Source organism: Amphiura filiformis, chromosome 9, assembly GCF_039555335.1.
Source record: "Amphiura filiformis chromosome 9, Afil_fr2py, whole genome shotgun sequence".
Taxonomy (NCBI): domain Eukaryota; kingdom Metazoa; phylum Echinodermata; class Ophiuroidea; order Amphilepidida; family Amphiuridae; genus Amphiura; species Amphiura filiformis.
The window spans coordinates 52,330,140-52,352,288 of record NC_092636.1 but is presented as its reverse complement, the minus strand read 5'-3'; the positions used below and the strand labels follow the sequence as shown (position 1 = coordinate 52,352,288).

The 22,149-nt window shown below is 38.6% G+C and overlaps 1 long non-coding RNA gene across 1 annotated transcript; it reads right to left on the bottom strand.

Annotated features, from left to right (window-relative positions):
* Positions 1-1,672: 1,672 nt before the first annotated feature.
* Positions 1,673-17,078, bottom strand: LOC140161148 (uncharacterized). Its single transcript, XR_011860076.1, has 4 exons — positions 16,918-17,078; positions 10,237-10,544; positions 8,456-9,021; positions 1,673-3,635 (listed from the first exon to the last, which is right to left on the bottom strand). It is a non-coding gene; the product is annotated as an uncharacterized lncRNA (long non-coding RNA).
* Positions 17,079-22,149: the final 5,071 nt, after the last annotated feature.

The following is a 22,149-nucleotide window of genomic DNA, read 5'->3' as shown; positions in this document are numbered from 1 at the left end:
TTTTGTCTGAAATGATTGGAAATTGTTTTGTGCCCAAAATGTTATTTTTCTTGGAAACTTCAATGATTTTATCATTTAAAAAAAATGCACTGGCACTGGCGCATTGTGCTAAATCTCATTTTAAAAGCTATGCGCGTGTGGTCCGGAGACAAACTTTTTTTTTTACTTTTAGTTCGGTCAATGTTGGATTGACGTTGATTTTAGTGATTTCCAGTGAATCTACATAAATGGGAAAATGTAATTTTCTCAAAATGCTGTTTTTTTTTTATTTTTTTATAAATTTACATGTACATGCAGAAATTGTTACAGATATTCTCCATTCACTTGACATAGTAAGGATATGACCAATTATAATTTTAATATAAAACACCCAAGACAAATTTGATGTCACAAACTTACATGAATTTGACATCTAATAATATGAAATTGCAAATGATGAATGCAGTTGTCTTATGTTCATATTAATAATAAATAAGCATTCCAAAGTCATTCAAACCAGATCAATTATAGACAAAACATACAATCATATCAATGATCATAACAGAGTGGTGAAATGCACACGACCGTATCCAAACAAAGGGCTGGGACACGACAGTATACAACCGCGCATACGTACCCCCAAACACCATACCATGAGTTTTACAGTGTAGATGCACAGATATGGCTCCTGAGAGCTACAGCCATACATCCCACACAACATGTGTACAAATAATAACAATCAATAGATAAGTGCAACAACAATTACAAAATGTGAGAAACAAATAAAAACATAACTTCAGCACAGAGCAGAAACAATTCTGAGTTCACACAACCATTTCCCAACATAGCTGCTAGGAAGTAATTGTGTGAGTCCAACAATCATGAAATGAGAGGCCCACTATCACAACTCCAAGAAAGCAGGAACAGTGCACCTCGCATAGCCCCCATTCATCAAACAATAATTAATAAATGGTCATGTGCCATAAGTTGGGACCCCTTTCGGTAACACATGGGAAATTTTGAACATTACAATGGCTTAACATCTTACTTGATGAGGCTTGTTTTCCCAAGCATTTATTTATTGCGATGGAAAGAGTATAGATTACTCTTTAAAATGACACAAACTTTATTATTGTATAACTAGTATTATGGAAAATATGACATAATCATCACTGGAAAAGTGTTATTCCAACGTCAAATTAGGTATCCCAACTCATTGCGCAGGACCAAATCGAGTAAATTAATACACAATATAGCAATTAAGACATTTATAACTTTTATAAGGAAATATTTCTTATAAATGGCAGTAAAAAAATATGATCATGTATGAAAAGCCCACCAACTGAGCACTGATGATGGGACAGTCCCCGGGGGACAGTCGGTGTACCTCACATACAAAGTAACACATAATACATTCTTTAAATATTAAAACATTGCACAAAGTGAGACCTCTCTCAAGCACACACAATCAGTAGCATCAGGGGAAGCTTAGGACCCACTAACATGATTCCAGGGAGCCAGTCAGTGGGCCTTGCATAACATTCCGGTACATGAGTAATAAAAAGCATAACATGAAAAGGTCCCAATTAGTGATACAACAACTCAGCATAAAACAATCATATAAAACAGCACAGTTCAATAGGCAATACATCATGTACATGTAGCAGGTAAAAACACTGAAACACATTTATAATTAAAATGAAAACAAGTATGTTTTTAATTTAAAGATGCTTTAAAACTAGTCACTGACATAGAACATTTGATTTGTAAAGGCAGTTCATTCCATAGCATTGGTGCTGTAGCAGCGAAATACCAGCTTCCATACAATTTAAATGTCTTCACTGGAGTAAGTATTTGGCACCGGACCTGAGCGAGCGAGTGGGCTTGTATTCCACAATCAACTAAGAGATATAGTCCGGTGCAAACCCATAGTGATTTGTAAGTTATTAGCAAGATCTTATGTAAAATAATACGCTTCTGTACTGGTAACCAAAGAAGCTGTTGCAGAACCAGTGTTATATGTTCATACTTTCTCACACGAGGTACCATCCTAGCTGCAGTGTTCTGCACTTCCTGTAGTTACCGATTTCATAATGCGGTAGTCCATAAAGAATTATGCTATTGCAGCAGCTGTCTAAGAATGAACTCACGAAGGCATGGAAGAGTTTCTCAGTGCATGCATGAACGAGGTACTTTCGAACTTGACCAATTTAGCGTAGAGCGAAGTTAGATGCTTTGCAGATTTTATGCACATGAGCGGATATATACTAAGGTGTTTATCAATGGTCACACTAATCACTAAGGTTCTGTGCTGAAGAAACTGCATGAACAGATTCCGAGAGAATATGAAGACGTGGAATGGTATTACCTTTACGTAAGAACTTGGAAATAATATGCAGGAATTAGGTCTTGCTTCTATTCAGTTTCATCTAATTGTCTGCACACATCCAGTTTTTCACATCATGGATGCAGTGTTCCAGATTGGAGATGGCAGTTGAAGTCTCTGACTGATTGAAGATCATGTAACAGTTGTGTATCATCAGCGTAGAACATCAGCTCTATACCATCATGGGACGTTAATATGTCTTCTAAGTTCTAACAGAGCGGTGTACATGGCAAAACACAACGGGCGAAGCATTCATTCGATATTATGTGCCTTTTTATGTATGGACGTCTAATAAAGTGATGCTGTTGATTGAAAATCAGAATTACTGATCTTAAGATTGTGAATATAGAGGCCAGGTTATGACAATCATGCAGGGCCGCAGCAAGGTTGAAAAATGTGGGGCGGCCATCACAAATGTGGGCGGTCAAAATACAAATATACGCCAATATTGAAATAAAGATATAAAGAAAAACATAACAAATTTCTCAAAATGTGGGGCGGCCATGGCATCCCCGGCCGCCCTGCTTGCTAAGGCCCTGCAATCATGGTTAACACATTACTCTTTTCAACTGTGTGATCATCAACAAATAACTAATTGTATTTGTGACCGATGGCTTAGGTATGTACTTTCATGGTTCAGGTACCTGATTCTAAATGTACCATAAGTAAAGTGAAAGCCTGACTTTAATGTACTGATGTCACCACTTAAAGCCAGACATTTATCTTCTGATGATTTTAGTCTTATTTAAATTCGGAATTCATTCAGTTTCTTGTAAACTCCATTGCTCAGCAAATTGTACTGATAATCTATATTGAAAGTACTATTGGAGTAAGCAGCAGCAACTGCTTTGTTTGAAATGTAGTACTAGTTACTACTGGTTTTGAATGCATCACATGATGAATGGGCTAGCAGATACTTAAGGGGTACTATATCCGTGCCAAATTTTGCGCTACATTTTTTCTCAAAAATTATAGCGCATTGGTGACAAGTAAGATATGTATATTATAGGGCAAGGACTACAACTACTGCACTGAATAATCAGCAACTCAAGTCAAGTAGTTATTGATTTATTGATCAAATATTGGTTTTCCCTCATTTTTGACTGTAACTCCACAACTGTTTTCTGTGCTGACTGCTGAAATAAAATTTCCAGTGCAGTAGTTGTAGTCCTTGCCCCTATAATATACATATCTTACTTGTCACCAATACGCTATAATTTTTCAGAAAAATGCAAAAATAGGCACAAAATTGGCCTGCCAGGAGTACCCCCTTAAGGTTAAACAAAGTGTTGAAGGGCTTTACCTCCAGAAAAAATATATTATTACCTTATACGTAAGACAATATGTCTACTTATCATGTGAAATACAAAAATCCGGAAAAAATGTGTGAAAATGTGTTTTTAGCCTATTTTTTTAGCTCTTGTCAAGCACTATTATTCGATTTGTTTACAAGCGCCAAGCAACTGTCGTCTAGGAGAGTGATTGACATCTTTATTATTAGAGAAGAATGTAATCTGTATAGTTCATGAATATTCATGTAGTATTTATACAACCTGTATCCCAGCCATTTTGCTTAGCTATCATAATCGTTCATATACGACGCCCATATGATCCATGGTGTTAAACTGATATTCAGCAACTTTATATCTCTCGATCTTTGCGATCCGAAATATTGAATTTCAACTTTAGGCACATCTCTAGCAAGATAATTAAATACCTGTCACAAATAGAGGTCTTGAAATGTTACTTGCAACGTTAAAAATGTGAATAGAGAACAAATCGGGTTCAAACATGCTTCAAAAATATGGTAATCGCGTAAGGTAATTGTCAACGCCTACTACCAGAATAGCCGGAAGAGGGCAGACTTCATAAGGGAGTGTTCATAATATATTTTAGTGGGGGTCTGGGGGACAAAGAATTTGGAACTTATTTCGGGAAATTTCCTGGGTTTTTGTTTTGTTTTTTATTTTATCTTCCTGTTCGGGTGTTTCGGTTGGCACATTTTCGGGTCATTTTCATGCACTTCACAGGAGTTTTTTCGTGGCTTCTCTGTAGCTGTCGTGTGTCTTTTTCCCCACGTACAGGGTATAAATAATAAATGAATAATAATATATGAAAAAAGAATCTGGAACTTCAACGTCAAAAACAAAACAAAAACAAGACAAACTGTACCCTGCTAAAAATATCAACCCCTATCCTCTCTGAGAATAAAAATAATAAGACTCCAACCTCACCTGCAAAAAAATATTTTTTCGGGGGATAATTTGGGATAAGTTCGGGCCTATTTTATTGCGACAATTTTCAAAATCTATAAGGTGAAATACGGTGTCGTGATGTGCGGCAGATTTGGGGTGCATTTTCAGCCATTTAGTTTAGACTCTGTTGTATTTTTAGCCATGATTTTATTGACCCTCGGTGTCTTGAAAATTAGGTTTAAGAAGGGTATTTTTCAATGATTTTCTCGAAAAAGTAAAAATTTGCGAAAACTTTCAGTCCAAAAGTTGATACAATTTTGGGTCTGTTTTATTCAAATTTGGTTTAAAATCGTACCGTAGTTTTTCGGAGTCACAGCCTCACATCCTTACCCAAACCAACTTGAGAAGGTTCCCCCAGGGTGTGTGCAAATTTGCAATTTATAGGCCTCCACTCATCATTTAAGCCTAAAATCAAAGTGTTAATACCATTAACACTACCATGGCCCGTTTTGTCGTGATGACTGGCTTCCAAAATGTAGGCCTATTTTAAATTATAAATCTGGTCCCGCTAGAGGTGTGTTTTTACCCGCGGAGGTCTCTCCCTCGGGTTCGTGGATGTGCCACAGTTTTGGGGTAGGCCTACCTTTTCAACGACTATGATGGGTGGGTTTACAGCGAAGACCAACTTTTGGGCGCATTTTGGCAAAAGTGCCCAATAAAAATGCGTCAAATTAGGCCAAATGTGGGTGACTTTGATCCCCGCGGTACAAATGTTTTGAAGAGACCCGCCCGAGGTGTTTTTATAAAAAAAAATGGTCGGGCCTGCTAAAAAACCTCCCGGAATCAAGCATGGGTAGGCATACCAAAATGCCTTGAGACCCCCCAACCCAGCGCCGGGACCTCCATGACATGATATTCTCCGCAGAGTCCACCAGAAAATATAAAAATATAACATTTTGATAGGCCTACTAGACCTATATTTGTCTGTAAACCTTTCTTGTAGTTGTAGGCTACCGCGTATGTCTACCGTGATGACAGTAGCGTAGCTGCCGGGGGGCAATTGCAAAATTGCCTATTTGGGCCCCCGCCCCTAGTGCAAGGAAAAAAAGAGGGAAAGAGGGGGGGGAGAGGAAAAAAGAGAGGGTGAGAGGAGGGGCAGAGAGATGGGGAATCCAAACCAAACGATATGCAATACAGCTCAATAGGCCTACCATATACGATTATTATCAATAAGCCTGGCAAAAATTGTCTATTTGGGCCCCCGCCCCCAGTAGGAAATTTGGTGGATTTGGGCCCCGCCCCATAGGGCCTACAGTCTTGCCCCTCCTGGAAAAAATCCCAGCTACGCCGCTGCGTGATGATGTTGCAAAGTTGCGGAAGTTCATTCATAAATTTTCCATTTCCACTCGACAACAACCCGGGACAACAACAGGCCAGCACGCAGCGCGCAGTAGCTGAATCCCCGAGCTAATCAGAGACATGTGCGTTTCTCTTTCAACAGAAAATATGTGACCATGTGACTGACACGATGTACGCTTCAAATAATTATGCTCTCGGCGTCGAAAGTATGATAATGGCAAATATTTATAATGAACACTCCCTTATTTAGCCACACCTCAGTTCCTTTCTCGGGTTGCCTGGTATATCAGCAAAATCCTACACCTATCGCCTTCCCTTGGTAAAATCCCTGATAAAAACTCGTGATATTGAAATTGAATTTCAGCGCCAGAACTTCCGTCATTCTAGCATCATGGATGGATATGCAGTGGCGCCGCTAGGGGGGGCAGTATTTCCCCCAATATTTTTTCTTTCCCACCCAGTTTTTAGGCAAAATCCCCACAATTATGTAATTTTCCACTTTTTGCGGCAATTAAGTGCAATGATTTCCAAGTGCCCCCGTCTCAAATTCACTTCCCCCCCATCAAATAAAAAAAAAAAAATTCTGGTTCCGCCACTACGGGTATGGCCATAGCTAGGGGGCTTTCCCACCCACCCCCAGTTGCCCTTGGTTATGCTGGACGTATGAGAAATTTAGAGCTTGTTCAATTCCACCAATTTTAGAAATTTTAAAGGTAGGCCTATATACAGTGTATATAGCCTATTAAAACGGATCACAGTCAAATAAAATATCGTAGGCCTAATAATTTTACCAATGGCATTTATTGAGCTGCTCCTATGGTTTAATATTGATATTATATAATTGAGCTCCTTGTCAAGCTCCCGAGTACAGGGACTAACTGAGCTCCCGCTATTTTCAGAAATGAAGGCCTGGCCTTAAATGAATAATTAAGATTGAGGCAGCCTTTTGTTTCATTTTACAGAACTTTTTTTAATCCCCCAAAATTAGTGGGTTTTTTAATGGGGAGTAGGCTTTTAAAACGAAATTCAAATTTGGCAATATTTTCCATTGCTTAACGAATTGATCTGCGTGAAAATGCCTAAACATGTGGCCAGAGCGGGATGAGTGGTATAAAAATCTTAACTTGTGAGAAAGGACGTAGGCCTATGGGGTTGTATGTTGTGGGTTGTGGATCACGAAATGCCCCTTTAATGTGTGCTAGGTAAAGTCATTCTTCCTCCCTTTCGACATGCCAAAATTTATTCCTCCCCGCCCCGCTTGCCAAAAAATTATGCGTTCTCGAAATCAAAAGGCTGTGCAATCAGTACCGGTATTAACCTACTAATTATAAGCCAACATTTCAAAGCGACTCGCTAAAAATCACTTGCCTCCCGACAAAACAAAAAAAAATCACTTGTCCGCACCCCCCCTGGACTGCCAAATTTTTGTGGCCCCTCCCCCTTGGCCTGCCGAAAATGCCCCACCCCCTTTGCATAGCCTAGGCCTAGGCCTATATGCCAATTTTTTGGGATCCCCAATTTTCATACCCATACCTTAAATGGATTTCTAAATATCTACCTGTTGCAAGCGCAGCAAGCATGAAAATGTGCACATTTTTTTCGCCTCTAACTACCCCCCCCAACATTTTCCCTCCCATGCACCAGGTTCATTGGCGCTAGATTTTAAGCTAGAAAATACCTAAATATTTTAAAATCCAAACTCGCAACACCACTTTATCGGGCAAATAGAGCCCGTCAGATACGTAAACAGCGTGTTTAAAAAAAAATGAGAGTGTCACTTTTGTCCAAAAAATTTCAATTTTGGCCTTGAGCAGCGACAATCAGAGGTAAGAAAAACACAGTATGACGCAGCTTGAAATATAGAATCACTATATCAATTTTGAAGTTTGTACTTCAAAGCACAAGTCAAACGAGGTGAAATGGTTCTAAAAAAAATTGATTTCGCTGTATCTTTTTATCGCGAAACTAGACAATTTGACAGCAGCGAGTCGGAAAAATAGCAAATATCTCAATTTTCTGCTATCGAAATAAAAATTTAAATAGCACCTGCATATAGAAGAGGGTTTATAGAAATAATGTAGGTCAGAATTTTGTCTATGAAATCGCACGGAATTGTTATTACTGGTTACAAAACGACATACAAGTGGAGGCCATTTTACTTCAAATTCGCAAACATGTAAGCTTACTAAAACAAATCGAGACAAGCAATATCAAGAATGAATATGCACATTCTTTTATTGACTTGTTTGTAATGTCTTGTCGTAGTTCCCAACAAAATCGCCACTTCCACTGAGAAATTATGGCCGTGTTCCCAAAAATCTTGATGTCGGATATTGAAAAAAATTGAAATGTTTGAAAAGTACATTTCTTTTTTGAGCCAAGTGGAAAATTCAAGCATAATAATAACCCTTACACTTTCAGCTTTTAGACGTAGTTTATGCTTTCTCTCTCGATATTTATTTCCAGAAATGGATAATTTTAAAGGGCGCTACATGCAGTCTCATTCTGGATCGATCATTGCAAAGTTTAGTATAACCTTAATGAACTAAGTTCTTAATTTGTTTTGTTGATGTAATTCATTCATGTTAGCAAGCCTTCATAGGCATAGTTTGAGGGTGCAGGCATGTGCTGCAACGGCCTGCTATACTTTTGCATCTCTATCTAGATATTCTGTGCTATTTTACATGATCCATTGCCTGGCAAAGGTGGTGCAATCTCTGTACATGCTATTGAGTGAATAAATCTAAAATCCAAACAGTTCAGTTTCACAAAGAGATGACATCCTTGTTGTTTCTTTAGTAATGCGATCAAAAATATCAATCTCTATAGATGCTGCTTACTGAGAGAATAAATCTAAAATCCAAACAGTTCAGTTTCACTAAAAGGTGAACACAACACAGCAGCTGTGATCCTTTGGAATCCTGCTGCCTCTTTGATCAACAATATTGGCAAATGCTATTACCAAATCCATGCACAGAACATAATCTGCTTCATATGGAATGTTGGATGCTAGAAAGTATTTTTCTGAACGTCAGAATGGTTCCTGAGTAACATAATATAATAGAGACTAGTGTCCTGGTTTGTCTGGTCAACTTGGGCAGTCTGTATAAAAACAAAAGATAATAATACTACATTATGAACAAAACACAAACATCATATTCAGAAGTGGGGAATTAGGGTCAGAATTTTGGCGAGAATCGATTCTCGAAACATTCTGGCAAACAGATTTGCATGAATCAAAGTAAATTCTCACAAACTTTTGTAGTTTACACAGAAGTTGATTTGCAGGAAGCAAATGATGCCCGCAGATGTAGTCTGCAAGAATCAAGATTGATTCTCGGCTGTGAAACAAAACTCTGACCCTGGATGTGAAAGATTACAAAGGTTCAAAGTGACTTGTGCAATGTGAAAGTTTTGTTTTCCTTTTTAGTAATGTGTTAGTCCACCTTCATTCTCACCAAATTCATTGCAACGATTCTGCATTCTATTGACCAGGTTGCGAATGCATTGCGGTGCAGGTGGCTCCGTGCACGTTGCAGTATTCTCAGCAACCCTTGCAGTGTTGTGTTGTCATTTAGTCGGGTATCTACATGTACCAGGTTTTAATGTGCATCCCCAGGACTCTACCAAACCAACTTTTTTAGCTTCCTTTTATGGTCCTATAACATATTCAAAATGTTAACAAAAAATATTTCTCAAATTGCTTGTTATTTTACGGAATAGTTGTAACCATGTAGGATGTTTCACATTACCTAGGAAACGTCACAACATAGGTTGTGGTCAATAGGCTGTAATGGGGGATTGACCTTTATGGCCAATTTTGTCAATAACGAAGCATTTTAGACAGTGCAAACAATTCCTTTTTTGACTTGCTTTTGCATGACGAGCAATTTTAGACCATTAAATTTATTGAAATTGGAGCATTATTAATTTTTGGCCCTGTGTGGCCAAAACAACTGACCACCGCTCAAAATTTGACTTTTTGCTTATAACTTAAGAACGGTAAGTCGCAGGTAGGTCAAACTATACTTTTTCTGAATCCTTACAATGAGAGGAATAATTTGGTGTGCTTGACCAGATTTCAGCAACTTTGAAATTTGACCCCTGTGTTGACCTTTAACCTTGAATATGGCGGAGTGCCGGAAATATTTTTGTTAACATCTTGAATGTGTTATAGGAACATAATAGGAAGCTAAAAAGTTGGTTTGCTAGAGTCAAACAAAAAAAAAACTGTTTAGAAACAAAAATAACCAAAAAGTCATTTTGGCTTCGATATAGCCAACTGGTATTTGAAGGTAGGCTTATCAAGCAACTCACCATTATAGCCTGATGATGTGCGACTTGATATCCACGCCTGTCTACATGCTTCCTTCTTTTCACAGGTTCTCATAAATCGATGCAGTTCTGACAAAACCGTGGTGGGTGAATGTTGTTATGTGTAATGTCAACATTGCAGTATTGCAACAGTTTTGTATTCCAAGTGATGTTTGATAACTTATCCACATCCTTACTGTCAAAACTTGTTCCAGCCAACTTTGATCCAGGCCTACGAAAATCTCTGCCACACATCCTACACACCTTTTACAAATTTTGCTGATGCTGAAGGAGCCAGGACATATTTTAGCCTGTGAATGAAGGGAAAATAAAAATTAAATTACAATTTAAATGTGATTGATCCAATCACTCACATAAATAATCCGCTTATGCGTCCCGCTTAACATGCAAACAAGCACCTGTAATCACCACGTAAGTTCACACACTAAAGATCGCATATTAAATGTGCATGAAGTTCACGAAAGGAAGATACATTTCATAAGTTTTTAAGAGCCAATCTTACTTATTATGTACGGATCTGTGATACAAAAAAAGTTTAAAATTATTTTGTTAAATATTAACACCAACAATACATTATATACAGTATGAGCGTGCACAGCGCCCTCATTCACCTTAAAAAAATCATGAAATCTCAGCCTCTCTGAGCCTTACAATGATAAACTTGTGAGCCATCATCATCCCAACCTGCATTTTGCATTTTTTGAAGTACCAATGATTACATCACAAAAACCAAGGGGAAAAAATGTGATCTTTGATGGCGCAAAAAAACCCAGCAAATCCAATGTTTGAATCAAAAGTGCCCTCGTGCAAACTTCTAAGCATCATAACCATGGAGGTCTTTAATTTCAAACTTGTTCAGACTTGGGCAGGACAGTATGCAGGATTTTTTGGGGGGGGTGGGCGATTTTGTGAAAAGTGGACTTTCTTCTCCAAATTTAAGGTAAAAAAAAAAAATTGTTCTCGCTACTATCGCAATTTCTTATATTTTGGGACTTTTTGTATAATTTTGCAAATTTGGGGAGGTGCAGTCGCACCCCCACACACCCCTGCGTACAGGCCTGGACTTGGGATAAGTTTAATTTTGCAGCAACAAGTTAATTTGGAATTTTGATGGCGCACATAGATCAAGGGTAGCGCTAAGTTGCTTTTTGGGGCCCCGGACCCACCAAAATAGAGTTGGGACCCCCTGTTTTTAAATTTTCTGCAAGTTCAGGGGTCCCTGCAGACCCCCAGTTTTTCAATCTAGCGCTATTGCAGACATACTATTTATGCTGCATTTGTGCAACTGGGACTCGCCAAACTCTACTCCGGACCCCCTACTTTTTAATTTTTTGCAAGTTCGGGGGTCCCTGCGGACACTTGAGTGTTTACATGTAGTTCTAGCGCTACCCCTGACATAGATACTGTTAACAGAGGTCAAAGCTCAAATTTTCTCAACTTTTTACATGCCTATATTTCCACACTCCAACGTCACCTGATTCTAAATAGTATCTCATCAAAGAAGATGTAATTCTCTGCATGAACTTAAACAAGGCGTTTCTTGAACCACAAGTCTCGCCTGCTTTCATGACCGCCTGCTTTCATGATTACTTTTAGTAGAAGTAAATGAACCAGCAACAACCCTGCCCATGAAGACCTCGAAATGACCATCCAAAAATTTGGCTCTACATGTAAATGTTGGCTGAATCCACTAAGTTTCATGCCTATACAATAGTTTTTAGTAATTTGACCTCATCTGACCCCTGGATGACCCCCAAATGACCTTCCAAACATTTGGCTCTAAATGTTGAATGTAGGCCTACCCACTAAGTTTCATGCCCATATGACAGTTATTAGTAATTTGACCTCAAATGACCCCTGGGTGACATTTGGATGACCCAAAAATGACCTCCCAAAAATTTGACTCTAAATGTTGACTGTACCCACCAAATTTCATGCCCATACAACAATTATTAGAAATTTGACCTCAGATGACCCCTCATGACCCTGGATGACCCAAAATGACCTGAAAATCTAATCAGGTAGAAGGCATGCACATTCTACATTTTTTGTGCGCTCCTCGTGCATGATTGTTAAGTATTCATTCAATTGTACTGTAGGGGCCTACTCTCAAGCTTCAAATCAACAAAATGTGTAATGTATACACACTTTACAATGTTGGTGTATTATCACTATGACTGCAATGAGTAATAACTTCTAATTGTAATGTTTAGCTAATGAGTTAATGACCATATAGGCGTAGATATGGGGGGGGGGGGATAAATTCCCACCCAACATTTTGAAAGAGGGGGTGGGTCCATACAAAGTCTATACAATCATCCCCCAATGGTGATACCTGTAGCATGATTGTTAAGTATTCATTCAATTGTGTAGGGGCCTACTCTCAAGCTTCAATCAACAAAATGTGTAATGTATACACACTTTACAATTTTGTTGTATTATCACTATGACTGCAATGAGTAATAACTTCTAATTGTAATTTTTAGCTAATGAGTTAATGACCATATAGGCGTAGATATGGGGGGGGGGGGGATAAATTCCCACCCAATATTTTGAAAGAGGGGGTGGTCCATACAATCATCCCCCAATGGTGATGCCTGTAGGCCTATGGGTTTCTGACCAAATTAACCCTGATTCGGGCAATTTGACCATTTTAAAACCTAAAAGTGCCAAATTTGTTGTACTTGGCTTGAATTCATTCCAGTTTTGTAACATATATCGCTAATTTAGCTTTAATATGGCAAAAATTTTCACGCGCTTCGCACAATTGTACCATGATCTTATTTTGGAACCAAAAGGTGCAATTAGACTTTAAGAAATTTTCTCCAACTCCATCCCCCATGTCAAAAAGAAATCTACGCCACTGTTAATGACGTCACGGTATTTTTTTTTTTTTTTTTTTGATGTCCAAGGTTCCAACTTTTCCAACAACTCCCACCAAAGTATAAATTTATGAACACTCCCTTAGGTAACTGAAAACAATTCTTGTAAAGTCACTTTATCTGAAAATATCAAGCAAATCCTGATATTCTTGGGAAAGAATGGTGGTATTAAGGGACCATTCGCAAACACTTGTTAGGGGGGCCTGATGCAAAAAGGGGGGGGCCTGACAATTTTTGAAAAAATTGAAAAGAAACATGGGGTTTTAAATAATATTGAACTTTGAAATTTGCAAAGTGTAAATCAAATCATGATGAGTCTAATATTACCGTACTATAGAAAAATTATCAAGTTTGTGTACATCGTGGAACATACTCTTTGCTGTGCGTAGTAAGCAGTTGTAAGCAGTTAGTCTTGCTATATGGACGCGTAGAGTAGGATTGTATGGCTGTACGTGCGGGTACGTAGCATGATTTGTCGCGGCGTTGCAAGCATAGTTGAATGTTCCACGATGTACACAAATTTAATATTATAGTATTACTGCCTATTCCAGAAAAATACAGCACTAATTTTTGGGGATTAATAAAATATTATCAAGTTCTGCCAAATGAATCATAGCTCAATCCTAATCCTTTAGTTAGTCCTAACTGGCAATAAAAGAAAAAAAATCACTATTTTACTAATTTCTTGAAAAAAGAGCCAAAACCTGCATTTTCGCATACTTTTCGACAATCAAGTCACGAAAATCAAAGACTTGGAACAAGTCTAAGCATTCAAAATCTTGAGTATATGCCGATATTTTGCTATAATTTTCACTTTTTTTGTGTTTCTTTAATTAAATCAGAATAAAACAAGTCTTTTCCAAAAATTAGACTGCATAAACTGAAATTAGTCTTGGTACAAGTCTTTGTGCTTGATTGTCACAGCATACGAAAAACACCCTAAAAACGCATGTTTTTGGCCCTTATTTGCAAAAATTGACCAAATATTAAAATTTGTCTTTTATTGCCAGTTAGGACTAACTAAAGGATTAGGATTTAGCTATGTTTTATTTGGCAAAACAGGATAATATTTTTTAATCCCAAAAATTAGTGCTGTATTTTTCTGGAATAGGGAGTAGTCTTAACAACATGTCTAAGGCTGTGCTAACACTTTTGAGTTTGACCAGAATTTTTTTATTTTTTCAAATATCTTAAAAATACAAGATAAAGAATGTATTAACTACTAAGGTTTGCCCGTCATATTATACGAAGCCAAGAAAGACCCTAGATTTTGACTGCTCGCACCTCCAAAAGACCCACCACCTCAAATTTCCGGGGGAGCAAAATTTTTTGATGTGCCCCCCCCAGGTGTGTTCTAGGCGAATTTGGCTGACTAGCATGTGGTAAGGTTTGCCTGGCATACCTACATGTACATGCTGCATGCACAGGTAAGCGTTGGATTCCTGAGCTTAAAAGGAGGTAATGAATATTGATACACTACGTCACTGTCCTGGTTCTGAGCATCGGCTGCAAACATTTCCGTATGATGAGTAATTTGTAGGGGTGGGGTGGTCTGATATGATATTTATATAATTATAACAGGGGCACAATTTTGTCAAGACTTTTGGAGGTTTAGTTAAGATTTAGTTAAACCCATATTATAACATTTGCTGGGAAGAACGCACTCAAAAAAATTTTAATTCAGGTTTTTGCACAATTGTTAATGTACTTTAGTAAACAAAGATTCTCAAAAAAAAAGACTTCAGGTGCTGTAGTTTTGTCAAAATCATATCCGAGATTTTGAATAAACCATGATGGAAATATTCCTCGAACCGAAGTGTATTCGATGTCAATTCACCCCTACGTACACGGCGGGCGGGACACACACACATGCCAGAGGATCGTACCATATAACAACCACCGGAGTAACATGCATTGGCGCTAGTAGTAAATTCCAATTTTCTTTGCTTTACCTCACTTGTTCGGCTCAAAATTAATAGGGGACGTACATTCCGTATCTCAGTGATATCTGACAGTAAATGTAGGTACATGTATGCCAGGTGAATTCAAATTTGCCATCAAACTGCATCATTTTATATATCAAATTAAAGCCCTTGAGTATAAAAGAAATTAAGCCAACACTGAAAACCTTTTTGTCATAGCACTTTCCGTAGCAAAGTTAGGCTCTAGTCAAAGATTGACTTTCATCAAAAAGATTCTGCTAGCAAAATTCACCAAAACAGCATTACGGGGGTGTTTCTAGATCTTAGTCTCATGACGATAGCAGCTTTTTTAATGGAACTGCTATCAAAATCCCTCTGAAATTCCATGTGCGAGTCTCTCATCACCAAAAAAAAACATCATATATTTGGGTCAAGTGAAGTAGACAACATATTTATTAAAGGTTTCCTTGAGCAAGCGGTTCTTTTAAATTTCAATGTAAATTTGTATTGCCGGTTTAGGCCATTTTGGCTGACTAGCAAATGTGTTACGCCCAGGGCTGTCAACTCTCACGCATTGGCCGTGAGTCTCACGCATACGCCTAGGTAGTAAATCTCACGCAAAAAGCTTGAAAATGTGTAAAATCTCACGCATCGTCATGAATAATTTGTTGCTCCTACCCCCGCTTTTCACATACTTGAGCGCCGTGGCTCAAGTAATCATGGTAGGTATCACAGAACAATCCTAATCCACTCAATAGGGTTAAGCCGATTACGCTATTCAACGCTAGTCATCACTTGAATGGATTTAATCAGTACAGTCCCTCAAACACGGCCTTTGATGTTTATGATCGTTATGCGACAATATCGACCATCTATCTTAAAATTCAATTTAAACAGACCCCCAGGTGACCCCTACCGAAATGGATGGTATTAGTGCCCTTTTGCATCGGTCACATGATCTTCGATTGCGTCATTGTCTTTTCGAGTTCAAGTTGATTTACTAGCGAAAACCTGATCGAATTCCCTCATTTCCTTCCAAAGTTACGGTGAATTTATGTATTTTTTCTGATCATGATCAATTTAGTAATACTGGCGGGTGTCTGCGGGACTTTTAAACCAGTGGAAATGATTTGGAAAGGTTTTCCAAGACTGGCAATGTTGTTTCTATGATCCGCCAAGTTTGGCCATAAGAAATATTGGCGTTATAAAATTACCGAAGTAAATCGTTTTCCTTTGTTTATGGTCACGGCCACAATGCTTTGTGGGTAAATATGACGACATTCCGCTTAGAAGTCACGATAACGGTGTTTCATAACCGGTCAAGCTCAATAGATAAGAAGCCTTAGCAAATCGATAGTGCACCAGGGACCATTCATACCTGATTGCTCAGTATCGACTCATAACGATCATAGTACAAAGGGAACTGGGTTCGTGCATTCTCCTTCTATAATACCTACCATGAAGTAATCATGGTACAAAATGAACATTGCAAGCGGCAGGGTAGTATCAGCATTAACTGAGGTTTCCTGTCGTCATACCTAGTAAATGCTAGCATTTTTATTTTAATAAAAAAATTATGAATACTAATCTATTTTTAATTTTTATATTTTAAATGTTATAATATAGCTTTAATTTGAGCTAAATTTTCCAAAGTTATTGAAAACGTCATAACATAAATATTCATGACCTCCTTCGAAGTGCAGGAATCCAACGCTTACCGAATGCACTGCATGTGATTCACATTGCAAACTTTTAATACGCGTCTACATTTATAAACCTCTACAATTAGCAATCGGTTCTCAATATTATACATGTATGTGACCTTAAAATATTACTAATGTGTTTTAGTCAACACTCACCACCAGGCTTGGGTCCTTTAACAATGTTTATACCTTCCAAACACGTCGCGATTCTCGGTACGTACTTTCCACGTAGGCTGTCATTGTACATTGTATCATGTGCTTGAAGGAGAGCCCGTTTTCAAGAGGAGCACCCCTGTGGTAGGTGAAATGGCGTTACATGTCTATCATCATTTTATACTGACCGGAAGTGACTCCTAAATTACCTTTAACCCTATAAAAAAATACCACATGATACATTGGGTATAACAATTCCTGTGTGAACATAACATCATTCTCCTATTGTTTTCTTAGCTAATAAAAAATTTTGAAGGTTTTTCGTTTTATACCGGAAATAACCCTTTAATGACCTTTGACCCCAAATCTGTGAGGACCCTATAGACATTGGGTAATAACAATGCATGTGTGCAAATTGCGTCACTGTCCTACGTAATCTATGGGAGAAGAAGCATTTTGAGTTCAAATCACGTTTTTGACCCCTATGACCCCTGCGTGACCTTTGACCCCATGAGTTTCATGTGACATGTAGGGGCATGGACAATGATGGCTGTGACCAAGTCAGGTCAAAATCGGTCCAAGCATGTGAGTGCTAGAGCAAATGTAATGGTCGGCAGAAAGAAGAACTAGACTAAGCTGTGGTCTAACCCACGAACACAGCCGTGTTGTTACCCCTAATGACCTTTGACCCCAAAATATATGAAAACGGCCATAGACATTGGCTAAAGTCAATGCATGGGTGCATGTGGCACCACTTTGCTATGTTACTTGTGGCAGAAGGGGCATTTTGAAGGTTTTTCGTCTCAGACCGGAAGTGACCCCTTAATGACATTTGACCCCAAATAAAAAATACCACATATGAATTGGGTACCCACAATTCATGTGTGAACATACCGTTACTGTCCTATGTTTTTCTTAGCAAATAAAAAATTTTGACGGTTTTTCGTTTTATACCGGAAGTAGCCCCTTAATGACCTTTGACGCCAAATAAAAAAATACCACATATGAATTGGGTAACCACAATTCATGTGTGAACATACCGTTACTGTCCTATGTTTTTCTTAGCAAATAAAAAATGTTGAAGGTTTTTCGTTTTATACCGGAAGTGACCCTTAATGACCTTTGACCCCAAATCTGTGAGGACCCCATAGACACTGGGTAATAGCAATGCATGTGTGCAAGTGGTGTCACTGTCCTACGTAATTTGTGGGAAAAGAAGCATTTTAAAGGTATTTCGTTTTATACCGGAAGTGGCCCCTTAATGACCTTTGACCCTAAATAAAAAAAATACCACATATGCACAGGGTAACTGCAATTTATGTGTGAACATACCGGTACTGTCCTATGTTTTTGTTAGAAAATATAAATTTGTGAAGGTTTTTCGTTTTATACCGGAAGTGACCTCTTAATGACCTTTGACCCCAAATCTGTGAGGACCCCGTAGACACTGGGTAATAACAATGCATGTGTACAAGTGGCGTCACTGTCCTACGTAATCTGTGAGAGAAGAAGCATTTTGAGTTGAAATCACGTTTTTGACCTCTATGACCCCTGCGTGACCTTTGACCTCACAAGTTTCATATGACATGTAGGGGCATGGTCAATGATGGTTGTGACCAAGTTAGGTCAAAATCGGTGTAAGCATGTAAGTGCTAGAGCAAATGAAGTGGTCGGCAGAAAGAAGAAGAACTAGACTAAGCTGTGGTCTAACCCACGAACACAGCCGTGTTGTTACCCCTAATGACCTTTGACCCCAAAATATATGAAAACGGCCATAGACATTGGCTAATGTCAATGCATGGGTGCATGTGGCACCACTTTGCTATGTTACTTGTGGCAGAAGGGGCATTTTGAAGGTTTTTCGTCTCAGACCGGAAGTGACCCCTTAATGACATTTGACCCTAAATAAAAAAAATACCACATATGAATTGGGTACCCACAATTCATGTGTGAACATACCGTTACTGTCCAATGTTTTTCTTAGCAAATAAAAAAATTTGACGGTTTTTCGTTTTATACCGGAAGTGACCCCTTAATGACATTTGACCCCAAATAAAAAAATACCACATATGAATTGGGTACCCACAATTCATGTGTGAACATACCGTTACTGTCCTATGTTTTTCTTAGCAAATAAAAAAATTTGAAGGTTTTTCGTTTTATACCGGAAGTGACCCCTTAATGACCTTTGATCCCAAATCTGTGAGGACCCCATAGACACTGGGTAATAACAATGCATGTGTGCAAGTGGTGTCACTGTCCTACGTAATTTGTGGGAGAAGAAGCATTTTAAACGTATTTCGTATTATACCGGAAGTGGCCCCTTAATGACCTTTGACCCTAAATATAAAAATACCACATATACACAGGATAACTACAATTTATGTGTGAACATACCGTTACTGTCCTATGTTTGTCTTAGCAAATAAAAAAATTTGAAAGTTTTTCGTTTTATACCGGAAGTGACCCCTTAATGACCTTTGACCCAAAATCTGTGAGGACCCTATAGACACTGGATAATAACAATGCATGTGTGCAAGTGGTGTCACTGTCCTACGTAATCTGTGAGAGAAGAAGCATTTTTAGTTGAAATCACGTTTTTGATCCCTATGACCTCTGTGTGACCTTTGACCCCACGAGTTTCATATGACATGTAGGGGCATGGTCAATGATGGTTGTGACCAAGTAAGGTCAAAATCGGTGTAAGCATGTAAGTGCTAGAGCAAATGAAGTGGTCGGCAGAAAGAAGAAGAAAGAAGAAAGAAAGAAGAAAGAACCTGTAAGAAAAAAGACACAGCCGTGACTAACGTCACGGCTGTGTAACTAGACTTAGCTGTGGTCTAAGACCACGAACACAGCCGTGTTATAACCCCCAATGACCTTTGACCCCAAAATATATGAAAACCCCATAGACATTGGCTAATGTCAATGCATGGGTGCACGTGGCATCACTTTGCTATGTTATTTGTGGCAGAAGGGGCGTTTTAAAGGTTTTTCGTCTCAGGCCGGAAGTGACCCCTTAATGACCTTTGACCCTAAATATAAAAATACCACATATACACAGGATAACTACAATTTATGTGTGAACATACCGTTACTGTCCTATGTTTGTCTTAGCAAATAAAAAATTTGAAAGTTTTTCGTTTTATACCGGAAGTGACCCCTTAATGACCTTTGACCCAAAATCTGTGAGGACCCTATAGACACTGGATAATAACAATGCATGTGTGCAAGTGGTGTCACTGTCCTACGTAATCTGTGAGAGAAGAAGCATTTTTAGTTGAAATCACGTTTTGACCCCTATGACCTCTGCGTGACCTTTGACCCCACGAGTTTCATATGACATGTAGGGGCATGGTCAATGATGGTTGTGACCAAGTAAGGTCAAAATCGGTGTAAGCATGTAAGTGCTAGAGCAAATGAAGTGGTCGGCAGAAAGAAGAAAGAAAGAAGAAAGAAAGAAGAAAGAAAGAAGAAAGAACCTGTAAGAAAAAAGACACAGCCGTGACTAACGTCACGGCTGTGTAACTAGACTAAGCTGTGGTCTAACCCACGAACACAGCCGTGTTGTTACCCCTAATGACCTTATGACCCCAAAATATATGAAAACGGCCATAGACATAGGCTAATGTCAATGCATGGGTGCATGTGGCACCACTTTGCTATGTTACTTGTGGCAGAAGGGGCATTTTGAAGGTTTTTCGTCTCAGACCGGAAGTGACCCCTTAATGACATTTGACCCCAAATAAAAAATACCACATATGAATTGAGTACCCACAATTCATGTGTGAACATAGCGTTACTGTCCTATGTTTTTCTTAGCAAATAAAAAATTTTGACGGTTTTTCGTTTTATACCGGAAGTGACCCCTTAATGACGTTTGACCCCAAATAAAAAAATACCACATATGAATTGGGTATCCACAATTCATGTGTGAACATACCGTTACTGTCCTATGTTTTTCTTAGCAAATAAAATTTTTGACGGTTTTTCGTTTTATACCGGAAGTGACCCCTTAATGACCTTTGACCCCAAATCTGTGAGGACCCCATAGACACTGGATAATAACAATGCATGTATGCAAGTGGTGTTACTGTCCTACGTAATTTGTGGGAGAAGAAGCATTTTAAAAGTATTTCGTTTTGTACCGGAAGTGGCCCCTTAATGACCTTTGACCCTAAATAAAAAAATACCACATATATACAGGGTAATTACAATTTATGTGTGAACATACCGTTACTGTCCTATGTTTTTCTTAGCAAATAAAAATTTTGAAGGTTTTTCGTTTTATACCGGAAGTGACCCCTTAATGACCTTTGACCCCAAATCTGTGAGGACCCCATAGACACTGGGTAATAGTAATGCATGTGTGCAAGTGGGGTCACCGTCATACGTAATCTGTAGGAGAAGAAGCATTTTGAGTTGAAATCACGTTTTTGACCCCTATGACCCCTGCGTGACCTTTGACCCCATGAGTTTCATGTGACATGTAGGGGCATGGACAATGATGGCTGTGACCAAGTCAGGTCAAAATCGGTCCAAGCATGTGAGTGCTAGAGCAAATGTAATGGTCGGCAGAAAGAAGAAGAAAGAAGAAAGAACTAGACTAAGCTGTGGTCTAACCCACGAACACAGCCGTGTTGTTACCCCTAATGACCTTTGACCCCAAAATATATGAAAACGGCCATAGACATTGGCTAATGTCAATGCATGGGTGCATGTGGCACCACTTTGCTATGTTACTTGTGGCAGAAGGGCCATTTTGACGGTTTTTCGTCTCAGACCGGAAGTGACCCCTTAATGACATTTGACCCTAAATAAAAAATACCACATATGAATTGGGTAACCACAATTCATGTGTGAACATACCGTTACTGTGCAATGTTTTTCTTAGCAAATAAAAAAATTTGACGGTTTTTCGTTTTATACCGGAAGTGACCCCTTAATGACATTTGACCCCAAATAAAAAAATACCACATATGAATTGGGTACCCACAATTCATGTGTGAACATACTCGTTACTGTCCTATGTTTTTCTTAGCAAATAAAAAATTTTGAAGGTTTTTCGTTTTATATCGGAAGTGACCCCTTAATGACCTTTGATCCCAAATCTGTGAGGACCCCATAGACACTGGGTAATAACAATGCATGTGTGCAAGTGGTGTCACTGTCCTACGTAATTTGTGGGAGAAGAAGCATTTTAAACGTATTTCGTATTATACCGAAAGTGGCCCC